Source organism: Chiroxiphia lanceolata, chromosome 2 (assembly GCF_009829145.1).
Source record: "Chiroxiphia lanceolata isolate bChiLan1 chromosome 2, bChiLan1.pri, whole genome shotgun sequence".
Lineage (NCBI taxonomy): Eukaryota > Metazoa > Chordata > Aves > Passeriformes > Pipridae > Chiroxiphia > Chiroxiphia lanceolata.
Genome location: NC_045638.1, coordinates 18,352,402 through 18,371,622, shown reverse-complemented (window position 1 = coordinate 18,371,622; position 19,221 = coordinate 18,352,402). Strand labels below are relative to the sequence as shown.

At 38.5% G+C, this 19,221-nt stretch overlaps 1 long non-coding RNA gene across 1 annotated transcript; it reads left to right on the top strand.

Moving 5' to 3' along the window:
- Positions 1 to 469: 469 nt before the first annotated feature.
- Positions 470 to 6,419, top strand: LOC116783186. Its single transcript, XR_004355521.1, has 3 exons — positions 470 to 608; positions 1,639 to 1,644; positions 6,409 to 6,419. It is a non-coding gene; the product is annotated as an uncharacterized LOC116783186 (long non-coding RNA).
- The last annotated feature ends 12,802 nt before the right edge of the window (positions 6,420 to 19,221 follow it).

Genomic DNA, 19,221 nt, shown 5'->3' with positions numbered 1-19,221 from the left:
GTTAACCCCCAACTCTATTTGCTTATTGTTACCATAGATGCAATGGATGTTGTATAACAGAAATGATAAAGCCCTCTTTAAAATGATCTGCCTGTAAAAATGTAGTTAGGAGATGCTGAAGAAATAAAACTTGCCTTATAATGTTAAAAATTTTGCTTTTGGTAAAAATATATATTTTGAAAGAAGTCTATGGTATTTCTGATTGCACTTTGATTAACTTTTTATGTACCTTGATATAATTCAGTCACATTTCTCTATTTTATTTTAATTAACAAAAGCAGGACAGTGCTATTGCTTTGCCAATTCTTCATAGCCTTGAGGTTTAAAACTGATAGCAAACACAAAAGGAGATTACATACTAATGTGCTCCTAATGAGACTTAGTCAAAACAACTGTTGATATTGATTTGACACACCTTGCTAGAACGCATGCAGGTTTCTAATGAGGTAAAGAAACAATTTGGTGCTTGTGGTAGTTTGGTCTAGGCCTTCCTTGGTGACCAGTTTGTAACAAGGAATGGCCCAGATTTACCCACTATTCCCTATGATTTTTACATAAGCCAGACTATAAGAAGAAAGGAGGAGAGGCCTTCGCTCTTTTTCCTTCCAGTGGCTTGGAGGTGCAGGTTCCCTGCTGTTGAGTCTGCCGTGTTGGGGAGCGAGGCCTGGTAGGGCCTTGTCGACCTTGGGAGACGGAGGTTGCCGGTGATCGTTCCAGAGAGACTCTCGGTTGTCCCAAGGAGAGTAGTGAGATATTTCTTTGCTAACTCTTTTAGTTGCTAGATATTGGGCTACTAATCAGGATATATATATATTTTATTTTGGTTTTGTTCCTTTTTCCGTTCCCCCTTCCCTTTCCCTTGTGAAATTGTATATATATTTCAACTGTATATAACTGCAACATAAGTGTAAATATATTTATATATATATTGCTTTAACTGTCTCTCTCGTTTCGGTTTTTCTTGGTTGTTTTTCTCCCTCTTCTCCCTGAGGTTTGGGGTGGGGGACACTTCTTGTGGTAAGGTTTGGAGACTTGGCAGGGAGCCAGCTTCAAACCATATCAGTGCTTTAGCAAAAGAGTGCCCATTTTCTTTGTTGACATAGCTGCAGTCAGATTAACCATCTTCCCTGTGTACAGTAACTCTCTGTTAACTCTTAAGTAAAAGTGAATGTTGTGTCACAATAGCAAGTACAGATTTACTGAGAAAGAGCAAAGTACATTCTTCAAATGTCTGTATGCTTTAAAGAAGGCCTATGAGAAGAAGGATGATCTATTCTTCACATTATCATGTTCTCCATTACAAGGAAAGAGAATTCTTTAAAATGGAAAATGAAAGTCAATTATACTGTAAAGAATAAAATGTTTTATAAAATATATTTTAAAAAATACAACAATAAGAAAACCAGTCAATTTTATCATCTAAATAATGCTTATTTTGTCCCAGTATATGGTATAAACCTCCTTTATACTTAAACTGACATAATATAATGTTATGGGTATTTCTGGCATACAATAAGTATAAATTTCTTTCAGTAGAGTACTGGAACATGTATTTTAAAACCCAAGTGTCCTTTAAAGAGTCGTAAGTAGAGTAAATGCAATATTTCATCTCTTTCTTCTATATTCATTTTCTTAAAGTCAGGAGTCCAGAGGATTTTTGTCTCTGGCAAGTGGAGCAGACATTGTTCCACCCACACCTGGATATATCAAGTTTAAAAAACAGCTACTCGAAGGATAAAATTTAAAGATTTAAATTCACGTTAATACCAGGAACAGGAAAGAAGTATGAGTTTGTTTGTTGCTTTGGAGCACGTGGAAAGTCTCTGGAGATGACTGAGATCAATTTCTGCAGGGAAAGGGTCATTTTTCACCATTTCTGACATTTCCTCCCCCTCTTTCTTGAAATCCCTTTTTGATTTCCCATTATAAAGCATAAAGGGTTTACTTCTCATGGTAACAGACCAACCTGCACTCAGTGTGCAGGCTCAGAGAGAAGGACTCAGAGGAGAGACTTGAAATTCACAGGGTTTTAGTAATTAATTTGCTATTAACAGGCAAAATTAATGGGTTCATTTTACAAAGAAAAATGTTTTTTCTTGCTGCATGCCATAAGTATACCACTGCTGGAACAACACAGTCCTCTTAGGTGCCTAAAATGTTTGTCTGATCCTAATTTCAAGAATGTGATATTGTTTCTTGAGATACAGGTAACACTTAGGCCTCAGTATCCCATTAAAAACTGTAAAACTTGCAGCTTTAAGCACATCGATTTCTCTTCATCTTAAACCACAACCTCCTGACAGAAAGGTGTCTGCTTCTACAGATTTGGAAGCAAGCCTACCTAATGTTTATAACTACTTGTATGTGTATAAATGTTTCTGTTTTAATATACTGCCTTAGGCCTTAAGGTTCATGTTCTGTTTATAGGCTTATTTTTCTAATTGCTGAAGAGTAGAAGCATTCTGTGGTTCACTCGGAGTTGGTAAATGCTTTCAGAATAGGTTTTTGTAATGAGTAATGCTTTTAGTGCTGCACTTCAGACAGCAGGCACATTGATGATATAATTGCCTAACTTGCATTGTTAATATTTTTTCTTTTTTGGTAGCATAAATTTTCATAAAATTTAAATAGATGCAGTGGAAAATCAGGCAAACCCCCCCACAAACCACAAAATGTTTTCTTTGGATTACGTGAAAAGTAAAATGCTTAAAAACCTTTAGAGTTGTTTGCAATAGTGACCTTTCTGTATAAAGACCCACGTTAAGCATTCTGTATTTGTTTTGTAAATGTATTTTGTTTAGATATGGGTAAAAAATAATTTTTCAACTGTCTTTTTGGAAGGAAAGAAAACACATGTCAACATTTAATTTGGCATGAGTTTTGGACTAATTTGTAATAAGGTAGCGGTACACTTCTGGTAAAATTGGACACATCTAGAATTAATAAGCTTACAGAGAAGAAAACGGCCTCAGAGAAGGAAATTTCCCCATCTTTGAAGACAATAAAACTAAAAGTTCCTATTAAATACATTTTAGGGTAATTGCTTGCTGGAAAGCCTTTGCTTTGCATGCTGACAAGACCTTTATCGCTAGGACGAGTAGAGATATGCCTGAACACAAGGAGTACTGCACCCAGCTGTGGACCCCACAGTTTAGGCAAGACATGAACCTGTGTGATGGCCCTGAAGATGGTTGAGGGCTCACAGATCTCCGGGATACCTCTCCTTACAGATGGGCTGAGAGAGCTGGGGCCACCTGTTCAGTCTAGAGAAGACTCCAGGGAGACCTGAAAGCACCTTCCAGTACCTAAAGGGGGGCTACAAAAGAGATGGAGAGGGACTTTTTAGCAGGGCATGTAGTGATAGAACAAGGAGTAATGGCTTTAAACTGAACCAGGGTATGTTTAGATTACATATTAGGAAGAAATTCATTACTGTGAAGGTGGTGAGGCACTGAAACAGGATGACCAGAGAGGAGGTGGATGACACCATCATTTTGGGTGTGACTGCAATTCTAAAGCTAGGGACTTATGCTGTTTTGACATTCTTATGAGGGTGAAATATATGTATAAAACTTTCAGGGATAAATGGTACTTGTGTGCAGACAAAAATCTCAAGTCAGAAGTCAGAAGGGTGTGTTGAATTTCCCTTTGATGTAGAAAGTCATTTAATTTTATGTCCACGTAAAACTAAAATGAAAGAAAGATTCTTAATGGAAGCAGATTCCAGTTACACTTGACTGGTGAACCTAAATCTGTAAAAAGTGTACAAAATTAAAAAAAAAAAGTATGTTTATTAACCTTGGAAGTTTTTATGAACATTAGCATACTGTGGCACAGGTAAGGGGATGGCATGGATCATGAAGGATCAATGCTGATAAAAATGGAATCTGTGTCTCATAAACTCAGAATATTCTAATCAGTGAAAGTGAGTTTGAATATGGGTTTGAATTTATAAATGGTATTCCTCTAGTTTTGTAAATTTACCAAAAATTCAGTATTAGGTATCATCTTTGCCCACAGAATTGGTAAAATCATGATTTCTAAATGTCTTTGGAAGAGCAGGGCCAGGTTATTTATTTACCTTGAAGGCAGAACTGCCCCCCTTAGTTTGCAGATCACCAGTCTGAAGGGCAGTCCTGATTTCTTCCTTTAAGCATTTAAAGTTATGACAAACAAATCTACAAGCAAGGCCAAAATAAAAAAGGAAGCCCTGCAGTCTGTTCAATGTATACCCTTCATGACTACTTGTAGGTTTAAATTCTGAGAAACCTGAAACAAAATGCTTCTTCCTTCAGGCTGTTGTAGCCAACAGACAGCCAGGTAGCTGACTCGTACAGTGCTTCTGAATCCTTCACATGCTGAATGCAGAGAGCTGCAGAGGAGTGGGAGTTATTCTGCAGGATTTGTGGAGCCTTTGATGGGAAATGCACAGTGATTGAATTTAATAGCTTTTTCTGGCTGTGGATTTTGTTTTGTGGGGGTTTTGGGGGGAGAGGAAGGGTTGGGGTTTTTGGGGGTTTTTTTTTGCTTGTTTTGTTTTTAATAATAAGTGTATCAGTTACTCTAAGGCAGAATGACCAGCTGGAAACAACATATGGTTTTCTTTATATCAGACACAAGATGCGACTGATTACCTCTGAAGATAAGGGATACACCATCAGCACTGTTTTGGAACATGAGTGGAAGTCTTCTGTGATAGCAGAAGATTGAGTGCTGTAGATTTTTTTAATCAAAACCCATCTACCATTGTTTTTGAAGCACAAGGATGTTCTTTTCTTGTGAGGAGACAGAAAACTGTCCCTTTGCATAACAGAACTAAATTTACCTGTGAAATGCATGATTGTACCTTTCTGGTATATAATTTCAGCTCGAACAGAAATTATATACATATACATACATGGATTTGAACTGTAGGTGGGAGTATTTTGAAACCAAAGGAAGCTGAAATGAAACATGTTGGTAAATCAGATTTCATTTCCTGTAACCATCTTCTTCCCTTTGACCTTTAACATCATCAACACAATGCCTTCCATGACTTGATATGTGTTTGTGCCTCATTCGATGATTTTTACAGAAAGATTTTCCTCCCTGAATTGGCCACACTTGTGGTGGACACCACTGACTGAAACTCGCTGGCTCCTGCCTACCCAGGATCTGGCTTTGATTTTTTGTATTTAAAAAAAAAAAAAAAGGTCCAGGGGACTCCTCAGACTGATGTAACATTTTCTTCTTAGTACTCTGAAAATCTCAAGTGGCAGAACAAATTCCCATTCCTCACAGACTGCCAGAGAAACCCACGTTTCCATCTTTCTGAGCCATAGTAAGCTCAGAAATGTTTTTTCCCCTTTATACCTCATTGTGCAAATGTGGCAGCTATGGTCAGGTTGCCTGCACTGTTGGGTCAGCACCCACGACCAGTGTGCAAGTGCCTGGCAGAGCCATGCACCCCTCTTCTGGGAGTCACCCTACTTCTGTAGACTGGTCCAGTCAGGGAAAGTTTTATCAGGTTTTCAAAACTGTGTGCTGCAGGTAGTTCTGATGACTTGAACCTCAATATAAAATGTCTATCATGGGCCAGATTGCATTAATTAATTTTGATTATTTATTAATTATTTTTCTTTAATTAAATTTAATTCATTGCAATATGAACAGCAACCAGGTTTCACAAGGGCTGGAGTGATATTAACCCTTTGCTCTAGCACAGGACAGAGAGTATTTAAATGCATCCTCTGAAAATAAAAATGTACTGTGTACAAGACATGCAGTTTCCAAAGAAGCAATTTTTGGAATTTTTTAGGAGCAGGATATGAGAAGATGTTGAAAAAATCCAGGAATGTGGCATTTTAAATTCCTTGTATTAGTAAGGCAGTGTTGTCCCACCTCTGTAAAACAGCCTGCACTTCCCTGCTCACCCCTCTCTCTTCCTGATCTAACCACTGGCCAAACTGGATGCACTCTCCAACATGCTTCCATATTACTGACAACTGACTTTCTCTTGGGCTCCTTATTCCAACAGTCATCTAGGATGAACTGAAACACAGATTTGAGACATCTGCCTCCTTTTCGCTGGTGTCACAACACTTTTCAGTGTCCATCTCGCTCCTCATCCTTCTCGCATTTCCTCAGTCCCTGTCTCTCCAACTGGAAAGTGCTCAGGAAGCTTCCTCGGGTACTTACATGTGAACTCAAACACCTTGTTCCTGGTGTAGGAGCAAAGAAGAAATCATCATTTTGTTCAACTAGGCCTCTCTCCTGCAAGGACTCCCCTAGGGGACAGGGCTTTTCCCATATGACTCGTTTCCTAAGTCTCTCTCCTATGTGGGTTCTCTGTTTCCAACAGAACAGTCCCCATTAGAAAGGTTCTCCTTCTGAGGTGTTCATCGTCTCACTGTGGAGTCTGTGATTTAGCGAAGATGGATTTTGGGTGTCTTTTCATCTCTCACAGGTCATTGATTGGTGTCTCTCCTGCATGGGCACTTCTTTTGATTTCACTACAGATCTGTGACCTCTCCTGCTGCCTGGCCAGGGGAGCCAGGCATATTACTTTATGGCTGAGACACTTCATATGTTAAGCTTTTCTTCCATTTCAAATATTTATACAGCATCTCACAGGTGAATTTGTTTATGCTGTCTTGGGCAGCATTTCCACCTCCTGTACAAAGGCTGTTTATGCAAAGTTCCTCCTTGGGGAAGATACCCCGATGCTGAGAAATTTCTGAGCTCCCTCTGCAGCTTTTACTTTGGTTATAACACGGATTTGATCCCTCTCCTGTGCAATGGCTGTCGTGATCAGGAATGCCTTTGTGAATACTTTTCATGCTGAACTGTTTTATCTGATTCCTCCTTGGAGAGAATCTTTGCTGCTCCTCAGAGCTGTATTCACTCTGACAGTCTTCCCAATACCATATCCTGGGGAATTTTAATTTTCAATTGTCTTGGTAGTCTGTGTATATGTGTTTTAATTCCATGAAAATTTCCTCTTGTCCTTTGCGCTCAGTGTGTGCACCCAGTCAAGGCCCCAGATTTCCATCAAGTGCCAGACAAAGGAACTACAAAAACATGTGTGTCCTGAAAGCCTTTCTCTAGACCCTGCCCACTCATTCAAACCCACATAGGCTGAACTGATGCACAAAATGCTCCAGAAAAATCAGTAGAACAGTCTCCAAATGAGATAAGAAGAAAACAGGATGTATTTCCGCTTTCCAGATGAAGTCTCAGGGAGAAAAAATGGTAATGTTACTGCTAGAAAGTATTTATAATGATTAGAAAAACAGTAGGAAGCTGAGGAAATTTGACTGAGTTTCTGCTTAAGAGAAGAAAGGAGCAATAAATGATCCAGAAGTCCTTCCTCTCCTCATCAGGGTATCACTTTCATGGTCTGCAAATTCTATAGTCAGACTCTGGGAATCTAATCTTCCCAGTCAATTGTCACAACTAATTTATTCCCACAATTTCACTTTTAATCCAATGTCTCAGCAGCCAAACAATGCAACTTGAGCCTAGTTTCCACTGAGTGGCTCCTAAAGGGGTAAAGCCTGGTTTTGGTAATTTGCTGAGAGTCACTGTCATGGAGGCAGAGCTGATGGGGGACAGATTCCTTTGGGTTTCCAGGAGAAAAGGAGGTCTGGAAAGGGCTGTGGCCATTACCAGCAGTTATTCTGTAGTGCTGTTTATGCAGCCTGATAAGCTGTAAAATTTTGGGCAGTGACTTTTTGAGACTATTAACCTTCAGTATCTGAAATGTAAACTTGACCTACATGTTTAAGTGCCTTTGATGATCGATGGAGGAAACAAGCCAAACTGGATCAGATTAAAAGTGCACACTGCGAAATGTCCAAGGTCTGTTGGATGAATTGCACTTACTTCAGTTTTCTCCTGTACAGAGTCCACCTTTGATTAGAAAGTAAAAAGCCCACCCTGGCTGTGAAAAAGCCCATGCCTTTTTATATTTGTAAAGATGCCAGAGAATGAATGCTCTGTTCCCTGGACTTTTCGTGTAGCTGTTGCGCATGATTGGTCATCTGACCAACTTCGAATGATCACTCAGGCATTTAAAAGAACAGTTTATGGAAAATGAGATGCTCTGATGAAGAATACCCTTAGGATAGAGAGCTGACATAAACTGAACAAGCAGCCCAGCTCAGTCTCACCAAGCTGTGCCAACCCCATTTAACCCCAGAGGGTTGTTAAACTTGGGATCAGGAGAGCTGTGGCTTGGGATTATTAACCATATCTAATGCAAGGTGAAGTGGGGTGTCAAAAGCAGGAATCCAGTACACAGTAATAAGATTGTGTTAGAGAGACAGAGACAGATCCACTTCAGCCCTTCAGCTTTCAACCTTTTTTGTCAAATGTAAACATTGGGCTGAAGTTTTTTCTTAGTTTTTCAACCTTTACTCTCTGCCATTGCTCACCCCCACTTTGCATCCCTGTCCTCTTTCACTGGTTCCTTTCCTTGATGCAGAAAGGTCACTAAGGGGCTGAACAGATGGAACTCATCTCAGCTCTTCTGGTCTGTTCAGTCCTTCTATGGTCTACAAACAGGCATTCAACGAAGTATTTTGAGCAACGTGGAACCTGACGTAGACCACCCATCAAAGCCAGGTTTCTGTGTCCGTTCAGGCAGAGCCCTGCCTACACCACCCTGCCCCTATCCAAATCCTGCAATAGGTTGAGGATCTCCCCGTGATCTGCATGTTCCCTGGCACAGACAGTCTGTGTAGAGTAACTACAGTATCCCGTTCGGGGGTGTCTCACCCTCCTGTAGTCCCTGCTGCTGGGCACAGGCCTGGGCAGTAATCACAGGAGTAATTTCTAAAACACCTTCATTTGAGGTTGTCCCAGTTAGTGCAGACACCTTTTGTACAGCTGCCAAAATTTGGCAGACAAGGAGAACACAGTACAGACTGCCTTATATGTCATGGGAGACAAACCCATAGGGCGATTTTTCATTTAATCTTTATTCTGTCTTTTGTATTGTCCTCACTGAATCTGATGGAAAACACAGGAATTTTGCACAATTTAAAACCAGGCCATTGTATTTAAGTCTATAGATACACAGGCTGGAATATATACCTTTACATTCTGAATAAATCTAAAATCTTTTTCATTCAATGGAAATGTTCTTGTCAACCTTTTTTTAAATGCAATTTGCAGAAGACTAAGCTACATGTAAAAACATGAAGAAGTTAGAACTACAATATAGAAATATAAATACCTTCCACAGCAAGATTTTCTTTGTTTTGAAAAAATATTTAGTGTTTTATTGGTATTTAACAAGCCTAAGTGAAACTCTTTTCATGAAGTAAAGCTCCATGAAGCTCAAGCCAAGCTCTTTCCGTTTTGGGAGACTTAGCCTACCAGATGTCAGCTTCAGGCAAATTTCTCCTCATATTTCTCTTGGATTTTTTTGCCACATTCTCTATACTCTCTTTAAACAATTTGTCTTTTTTGTAGTCCTCCTGGTCTTTCATAGCCTTCAATGTAGCAGAATTGAATTTGATCTCATCTCAGTGAACATCCACCTTAAAACATTTTCTGGCACTCCTCAAGATAACCTTAAAATCATATTTCATGAATAACACGTACTTGTTACTTCTGTACTTTCATTACTGTACCCTCCCTCCCTATTTTTAGTCTTTTCTGTTCTGTTTCTCTGAATTCCCTCTTGCTTCCTCAGCTGCATTGGTTCCCTCTCTGCACTCAGGTGCTTTCTCCCCTTTCCCCTTTTCTTCCTTGCATTGTTTCGTGACTCTTTTCTACTCTTGACTCATAAACATGCTACCTCTTACTCCATTCATGGCAAAAAGGATAAAAAAAATGGATTAGCTCAGTTGGTTGAAGATTGATTTCTCCTCATTGCAGAAGAAAAAAAGTGTTTGTTTAGTTTGAAAAGGTAGTGCCAGGTTAAAAACTGCCCCTTGACAGCTGAAGGGGAATTCAGGTGAAGGAAGTATCTAAAATAAATGATGAAGATCCCCAGGTTTAACTAGTGTTAATGTCTGAAGTTATGTGAGATCATATCACCTCAGCTGTGTTTAACTGTCTTATAGAGAGGCTGTATTCTAGAGGAAATGTTTTAAATAGTAACTTCAACAGCATTTCAGCAGATACAAATTCCTTCTTACTGATTGCCCGTTGCTCAGTGTTTGAATTTCTCTCAGGCTAGACAGGCAGTTTCATTTTACCTAAGGTAAATCTCTGTGCAGCTCTGGTGCCTGCTAGTGCAGTGCTGTAAAGCCATCCAGAAGATGTTGATGCTTTTCCTCTCTGCACATAGGGTTCATTTCCTTCACCCTCTGTATAAACCTTGCCCAGACCAAATCACAGTTCTGTCTTCTTTGGATTCACCATCCATGGTTCCCACAAAAATGATATTTTTGAGGCAAATTTGACTGAAAATGTAACACTCAGAAATTGTTATGGAAATTGTCAAAACCACTATGTGGCTCTTCCCTGCAGGACACAGCCTAAATGCCCACGTTATGTCAGAGCCTTTCAGACAAGTACTTCTTATGCATAACACTGCTTGGTGAAAAGGGCATCAGAATCACTAGAGGAAAGGAAGAAGTTGAACCAAATTCTGTCTGGGTGGAGTATGAAGGAGCCCCACTGATTTTATATGTTTTGAACAGGGTTTAGCTGAATACTGCTGGTAGAAATGTATTCCTCAGGGTGGCTGAGTAAACGAAGCTGAACTCTTACATCTCTAGCTTAAGGGGCAGTAGGTAATAAACTGGTACTGATGGCAGGGAAGAGAAAATGCTGATGAGCATAGATTATACTTCTGCCTTAAAATTTGAAGCTAGGAACTTTGCACTTGCCTTTTCTATTACTTAGAGTTCCCTAAAATTAATCTGCTTTTAAAAAAATAGCAGTTTATTGTTGCTAGGCATGAAGAGCATCTACAGGGAGCTACTAAAGTAGCACCTGTGTTCCTGGCAAAGTCTGAAGCCGCAAGAAATAAGTTTTCCAGCTCAGCCACTGACTTGTTGAATAAGCATGGGGAAATGGAGCTGAAGAGAGGTTAACTAGGGATAAAATACATTTGTAAAGCACTGAGAGCTATCTAAATGCTAATAGTAGGTTTCTGCATGGCCTGTGGCTTAGGTGGCTGCCTCTTGCTTTCAGCCTGCCACTACCCTGTGAGTGAGCATCTTGTCTCTGCTCAGAGACCAGCTGAATAGCTTCTTGCCTCTAGATGCTTTTTTTCTGCCTTGAGTATTGAGACTGGAAAACTAGAAAACTTCTTTTTGGACAAAACTGCCTTTTGGACAGCAGAGTTCATCTCCTGCCACCATCTCATGATGCACATTACCTTACTGGCCCAGTGCAGTGATCCTCTTCTCTAGAGGAGTCAGGGAAGCTGTTTTAACCTAAAACTGACCAGAGGAAACAGGCTTCTCAGGATCTCCAAGTGTCTTTATTGCTCCTGGCTCTGTCTGTGAACAGCTGTAACCTCTGTTTTCTAGAAGGGCTATATTAGTTTAGAGGGTTGAAACTGGGAAGTAATATTTCAGTGTAGACCCAGACATGGACTGACAAATGCTGAGGTCTGTTTTACTTGTGTCCTTGTGTCCCTCTTGAGTATGATCCTGTCCAGATTGGATGAGCTGGTCATCCCCTTGGCTCTCTGGGGCTAGCTGGATGAACCAAAGACACTTGTGTTTGTTTCTTTCTTAAACACCCATGGAAAACTCATAGCAAGCCTCAGATTCAACACTCCCATTGTGAACACTGAAGGCCTATCCTTTTTTTTCTGGCAGGAATTTGGAAGAATTTGCATATTTGTCCAGACTGGCATATATCTGGCAAGCTCTGGACACATCTTTAGCACACGTTGGATGTCTGTGCTCTGTAAGGACAGCAAAGCTGAAACATGCAGTGAACATCAGAGAGCCTCTGGGTGTAAAGTGTGAGCTGTTGGAGCTTAAATCCCCATGTTCCTAAGGCACAGGTTCAGTGTGCCTGCACAGACCATCTATAGGGTCTTTTGATCTGTTGCATATGCTCTGCAAAGGGCATGTTCATGATTTCCTAGCAAACATTTGCAGTATCCAACTGTGAAGGGATACAGACAGGAAAAAGATTGTAGGTAGAGACAGCACACTGTGCTAGATGAGCTGTCAGAGCTGAACAGGGTTTCTTGGGCATGAGCCCTTCTTGAAGGTGGCAATAGAAGAAGGGTCTGCAGTAGGGGCAACTGCGCTAGATACTGTCTGAACAACTGTTCTGCTACTTGGTATTTACCAATTAGATTATTTCTGACAAAGAAATAATTGGCATCCAGAAACTACGTGAGATCTCTATGTGTGTGTGTGGTGGGTTCCTGTCTGAAGAAGCTACAACCAGAGTACAGCTGCAGATGTTAGCCTGAACTACTGTTCTTAAGGTATTGCCCTCTGTTAAGGGTGCATTGAACTATATGCTGAAATGTTGCTTGAATCCAGGGATTCAGAATAATGGGAAAGGGAACATTGCCTTTACTTTTGTGAGAATGAAGTCCTTATATTGCATAGGAGGACTGGGGACAGGTGTTTATAATTTCAAATATTTTCACTCTCATGAATTAAGTATACTTATTTCTAGAAACTACTGGAAGGCATTTAACATGGATGAGAATAGTGCATATTATCCTGAACACAGGGACTCTTGCTTTAGGATGCAGATTGCAGCACGAGTAATGTGCATATTTGTAGAAACCCAATATTTAGTTAAAGGAGTGTGAAAATAACTAATTGGACATGTGACTGTCTGTTTTAGCTCATGGCCATCACAAATATGGAGAGGACTGATGTTAATTAAGTATCTATATTCTTCTGAATTTTCTTTTCTTTTTTAAAAGCCTTTCTATATATTTCTTTTTGTGCTTTTGGTGCCAGATATTGTTTACCAGCTCTAGGTAAAAACTCTTTAAAAGTTATCTGTTTACAAAATCACATATTGATATTTCTGTATTCTTATTAGGAGAAGAAGGGTACTGTGTATTTGCTCTACTTTATCAGCAGAATCATAAATCAGCATCTGTTATTAAAGCTGAATAGATACACTGACAGTGCTGTGGTGTTTCAGTTTTTAATCAGACTTTAAAGTATTCAGCTGTTGGTTTTATTGTTGAGACCTCAGAAAAATAGAAATCCTGATAAAAATTTTTATGTAGAGAATTCTAGACTCAAGTCCACTGGCACTCATTAGATCCTCTAATGCCTCTAACTGTACAGAGACAGTCAGCAAACACATTGCCTATGATCTCATTTATTTAATTTTCATTGTTAATTACTATTGGTAAGTTAGGTGGGATATATGCGAGGAGAGCCAGAATTCATTTATAGTAATTTTATCATCAGCTTTTTGTTCTCTATGTCTGTCATTTAGAGATATCCTATCACATGGCACACCCTGTTCCATGAAGAAGAGGGAAGGAAGGAATTAATAAAGTATCATTCTTTTTAGATAAGTCTTCTTTATCTTCAGGGGTGACACTGGTACCTGATTTTCCTGCCAAGGTCAAGGTCCCTCTAACCTTCTTTAAAGGGTGCTGTAACAGTAGGTATCCTTTTATCCACTCATCACTTGGAAACAGTCCTTTCAGGAATCCCTCTATATTAGTATCATTCATGCAGGCTGTTCAAATAATTGCCTATACAAATAAATGGATTATCTAGATTGTGTTTCGTTGCATGCTTGAGTCCTTATAAACAAATCTGCTCTGACAAGAGAAAAGCCAGGAGGCTACTTTTAACACATCTGAGCAATTGACTCTCCACCGTACTTAGAGGTTATATTTATTTATTTACATTTTGAGCAGTCAGGCTGTATCTAAATGGTGAGAACTGGGGAGTGCTTCTCCGTTAATGTATGGATACATCTGTGGGTGGTATCCTGGCTTCATCTCAAGATGATGCTTAAATATATTCCTTCCTTGTTTTCCCCTTAAGGTTATGTTGTAAGAGGCCATTTCTCTGTACAAGGGGAATTACCCTCACAAGAGTGTTTGAGAGAAGGCTCTAATCTTACACAGCCAAGGAATAAATATCAGTATTGAATAACAGTGGTTATAATTATATATTAGATGATCTATTTCATTCTACTGTGGTGATTGGTCTTATTTTGAAAAATTGAAATATTGCTAAATCCAAGCTGATTATTTCATAGTTTTCAGTCTAATTCTCCCTCATGTAATAATGACACTGAGTTTATCCCATCTTATATTCTATATAAACTGTGGAATTTTACATCTTCAAGATCTTCTAAAATTAACAGAACAATATTGTTTACTCTCTCCACAGACCTATACTGCTGTTTTTTTGGATAGAAGAGAGAAGCCCAGATTTTAGCCCTAGGTCTAAAACCAGGGCAGTTGCTTTTACGTGGAAGCCTCTGTATGTTTGCAGATGTCATGTACTTGCATGAAAGGTAGAACAAAGCATGGAAAAGATATTTATAATACAGGAATTGCAAACTTTATAGGAAATTATAAAAAGAAGTATAGGTAGGAAATGTGTATACACATGTAAGCAGCTGCTCTCCAGCCATATAAATAGCTTTTGAAAGAATGTAAACAAAAGTTGGAGTGATATTTATGGCTTTGGTTCACCTGTGTTGAATAAATAAGCCTTTCAACTGGGTGGAGATACCATCATTTATACTTATTTTATAAATACCCAGACTTGCACATTCCTCTCCTTTCCTCTCCTTGAAGCTGGTAGGACTGTGAACTTAGCTTGTGGAAAATCTTGATGTTTTCAAATTTATCTTAATTGACAATCAAACAAAAAATATCATCTATCAGCTTCCCACAGAATGAGAAAAATTATTCAGAACCATGTAATTGTTTTATTCAGATAACATCAAGATATTATAATGTAAAATATGTTTTAGAATTGTAACATAATAGAATGGTAGTTTGCATATTTTCTATAGCTAAGCAAAGCGACTCACACAAAGCAAGCATAATCTTAATCATATTTGAAACAATATGCTCTACCATAAAAAAATAATGAATAATTGAAATTATTGAAATTAATTTACGTGCGTTTTGCAATCATGTTTTTTAATTGACACATTCCTTCCTCCATTGATTTTATTCTAGCTAAATTGTCTTGTCCTTTTTTTTTTTAATGTAAATTTTGACCACTGCTGTCTCTGAAAAAAAACTACCAAAACACCTTGTTCTTGACTAGTGCAATGAATTGCAGTGGAAGTCACAGGAGAAACATTCAGTAATTTTCTTTGCAACATTTTGTCATCGACTGTATGTAAAGGGTAGTTTAAGTCATCCAGTAGCTGAAAAAGTGTTCATGATTAGGATTTTAAGTGGGTGTTTTAGTACTTGCAGATGAGAAACTGAAAAGCTGAAAAACTGCCATCCTTGTAGTACCATGGAAGCTCTAGGGTCAGAGTTTCTGATTTCAGTGTCTTTGGAAACTTGTAGAGGTCTTTGGACTTCCAGGCTCCCGAGTCTATGGTGGAAAATTCCTGGTCTGCCTGTATCTCCACAGAAATAGCTTCCTGGAATAATGATCTGTCTCAATTGAGAAGAAAAAATTAAAAGAAAAAGCTTTTTTAATTTTTCTGATTTGTTTCTCCCCAAGATAGCCATTCAGCAGGAAATTTCAAAATTTCTAAGTTTTATTCTTGCAAATAACTTGAGAAGTGAACTGCACAAGTTGACTCTTACTGGGGTCTGAGCTCTAACGTTGCCGGATCTAAAGTTTTCATCGGTTTTTGTTGTGTGCTTTAGGCTGTTCAAAGTAGCAAGGCTACTACTAGTTGGTAGATGAAGTGATGAACTGCATGATTCATTATCTAGGAAGTTACAGAAGAGACCTCTCTCGGTGTGAGGGTGGATAGTCTGTAGCTCTGCTGACTGCTTCTTGTCTGACTATGGAGAGATTGTTTAAGGCCAGGAAATGTGCAACATCTTTTGTTTCATGGAGAGCACTCAATATCTCATTAAAAGATAATAGAATCACAGAAGCAGAAAATTTGGCTCAGGCAACCAGAAATCCATAGTAGCTTTTTCTGAGAGCTCCTGGAGGCTGGGCAAACTCTGACAGATGAACAAACATGACGTCTATCTTCAAACAACGTAAGAGCAGGCCAGGCAGCTTAACTTTGTTGTTGGCAATCATCAGTAAACAGAACATTATCATGACTTTAGGAAGATCTCTGATGCTGCCATATCATGTTCACTTAATAGCATCACAAAGAAACTACAGAAATCTGAATTAGCTGAAACTACTGTGAAGGAAAAAGAGAACTGCAGAGCATGACATATAGAGAAAGCTGATTGGTCATTCACTGTCACACGGGGGGACCGTGCAGGGTAAGATTTTTCAGTGGTGTGACGCTCTTCAGTATTTTCATTATGAATGAAAGAATAAGAGCCTACCTTGCAGGTACAGAAATCACAGAGAAGGATAGAATTTAGAAATCCAAGCTACCTTGAGAAACTAGGGAAAAGTCTCGGAAAATATATGAGTAAGATGAGTGTACAAACTGCAATGCTTCTAAACCTCAAAGAAATTGTTCCATGTTTTGGTAGGAATAAATGCAACGTAGAGCAAGATGCTGGACCAAATAAAGGCAAGATAGGGAAAACTATGTTGGGATCTAGTGATGCACTTACTGAACGTGAGCCAGCAATGCTCTGCAGTTGTGAACAAGATACACACTACAATGATATACCTAGCAAAAAAGCATATGGTCTATATGCTTTATATAAGACTAAAAATTACAGCAATCATAGAGTTCAGAATATTTAAAATTTAAAATTTTTATAAAGTTTTTATACAGCATCCAAGATAATAAACACATCTTATTTTTAGAGCACATTAGCTCAACACAATCATGAGTTCCTATGAAACCTGTCATGTCAGCATAGATACTCATGGGCATACACTTTTGCAGGAGGGAGAACCGTAGTGACTTAATAGCTACATAGTTTTTAATCCTGCAGTCAAACACCCATAAAAGAGAATCAAACCTTACTTTCTGTGTAGGGCTATCTCAGCACAATCACCTGACATGTCTGTGGCCTTACCAGGGGCACATGGAGTAGGTCATTGCAAACGTGACCTGCACTGTTGCAGTACAGCTTTCCAAAATGTTTCACTGAGGTCTTGGAGGTTACAGTACTCGGAGCATGTTCAGCAGCGTGCTTTGAGAGAAATGCAAGCAATGTGCATACAACACCAGTGACTACTGGAAGACAAAAGTCACCATTTGTTCCTGAGGTAACCCTGTTGTCTTCAAGGTTCAAGTCTGGTGTGTTCTGGCACAGTGGAAAGGATGGACATAAAAAGGATACTCCAGGGGAGGTTTAGATTGAATATTAGGAAAAAATTCTTCACTGAAAAGGGTGGTCAAGCATTGGAACAGGATGCCCAGGGAATTGGTGGAATCACTGTCCCTGCAAGTGTTAGAAAAACATGTAGATGCGGCACTTAGGGACATGGTTTAGTGGTGACTTGGCAGTGCTGGGTTAGCAGTTGGACTCAATGATCTTAGAGGTCTTTTCCAACCTTAATGATTCTATGTTTCTATGACCCTCTGATGATTGTTTCCTCATTCATTGGAGAGCCTCTTTGGGAGCATCAGCAGGTTTTTCCATGGTAATAAAACGATTAAATTCTCTCTCTTTTGATTCTCTATTGTAACATTTTGTGTGTGACAGGCTGTTCAAAATCTTGTCTTTGGTTACTCAAACACAGGGAGTCTGGGGAATAAGAGGATTATTATCAGAAAGATTACACTATACTTACCTCCATTCTTTTTCCTTGAATGTGTTAGACATAATTCTATAAGCACATTTTTTGCACTTACCTTCACAGAAATATGTGAAATGTTTTAGATTAATTATATAAAAATTATATAAAGAAATAATTTTAAATATGATGGGAAATAATTGAAAAGGAGTGGAAAAATACGTAAACCACTAAGCAAAAGGCATGGAAAAAACCCCAAAACTGTTAACCACCCAGCACCCTCTGGTCCAGTTATACCCACCAGTTAGAGAAAAAAAACAGAATAAGACAAATAAACAGAATAAGAGTATCTTTAGCTACTACTGTTCTTCCAGTGTTATTGAGACACCAGGTATTCACCTAATGGAAAAACAGAGGTTCCTGCATTTTATTTTTATTGTAGGTTTGTTGCAGAAGTTTTTATGTATTCTTTAGTTTATAATTCAATGAAGCAACCATACAATTTGAAGTCTTGTGAGGTTCTGACTATTTGAACTCACAGAATACGTCTCTAAAGAGCTTACTAGGTTACTGAATGAATGCCCACAGAGATTCTCTACCCTGTTAAAAGGATAAATTTCCTATTCCAGTTAATCACTCCTTTCTTCCATCATAGTTTATGTATACTGCTTGCTTAAACATCACGACAGATTAATATTTGATAGTAACAGTATTTCACTGTTCCTTTCCATGGTTAGTTTTCATTCTAATTGATACTTCTCAAACAAAAGTGCAACCAAGATATTTCTGCCCTGTGTGTACATACTACAAATGGAGTTTTTGCTATTTTCTCAACATGAAATTATTTGTTCCATGGAGTTTGTGCTTTAGACCAATTATATCTGTATACATTGCTGATCATGTTGTCCAACAATTCTGAAAATTGCAAAAAATATTGTATTATGTCTTTAAACTTTATTATCAGTATCTCTTTCATGTTGCTAAGAACTGATTACTTTTGGATGCAGCATAACCAATTTATTTTTTTTCTTTAAGAGCTATGCTTGAAGCCACCAGAAAATGCAACGCAAATATTTCTAAATTTACAACCAAAAAAGAAAGGCTATACTTTTGCTGAATTGTCATATGATTTTAAAACCTTATTTAGCATCTGTGTCAAGACATGTAGACTAGAAGTCAACTATAATTCCCAAAGGAAAGTTGATTTCCCAAGGTTGTCACAAACATTTATATTTATGAAGCAAAAAGTGCAAAGACCAAAGTTTTCCACAGACTGAGAATTAAATCCATACATTTCAAACTTTTTATGTTCTTTTATTGTCATCCCATTTCATGTTATAAGGAGGATTAAGAATATTTGTTTTGGAAAATTGTCTCTGAGGATTTTATTTCTGTGAAAGCAAAAACATTGTTGGGGTTGAATCAGCATCCTATACTGGTTGAAGAGTAGAAGTAATATTACATGAGTCATTCAAGATGAATTGCCACAGTTTTATATAGGAAATCTAGGTTG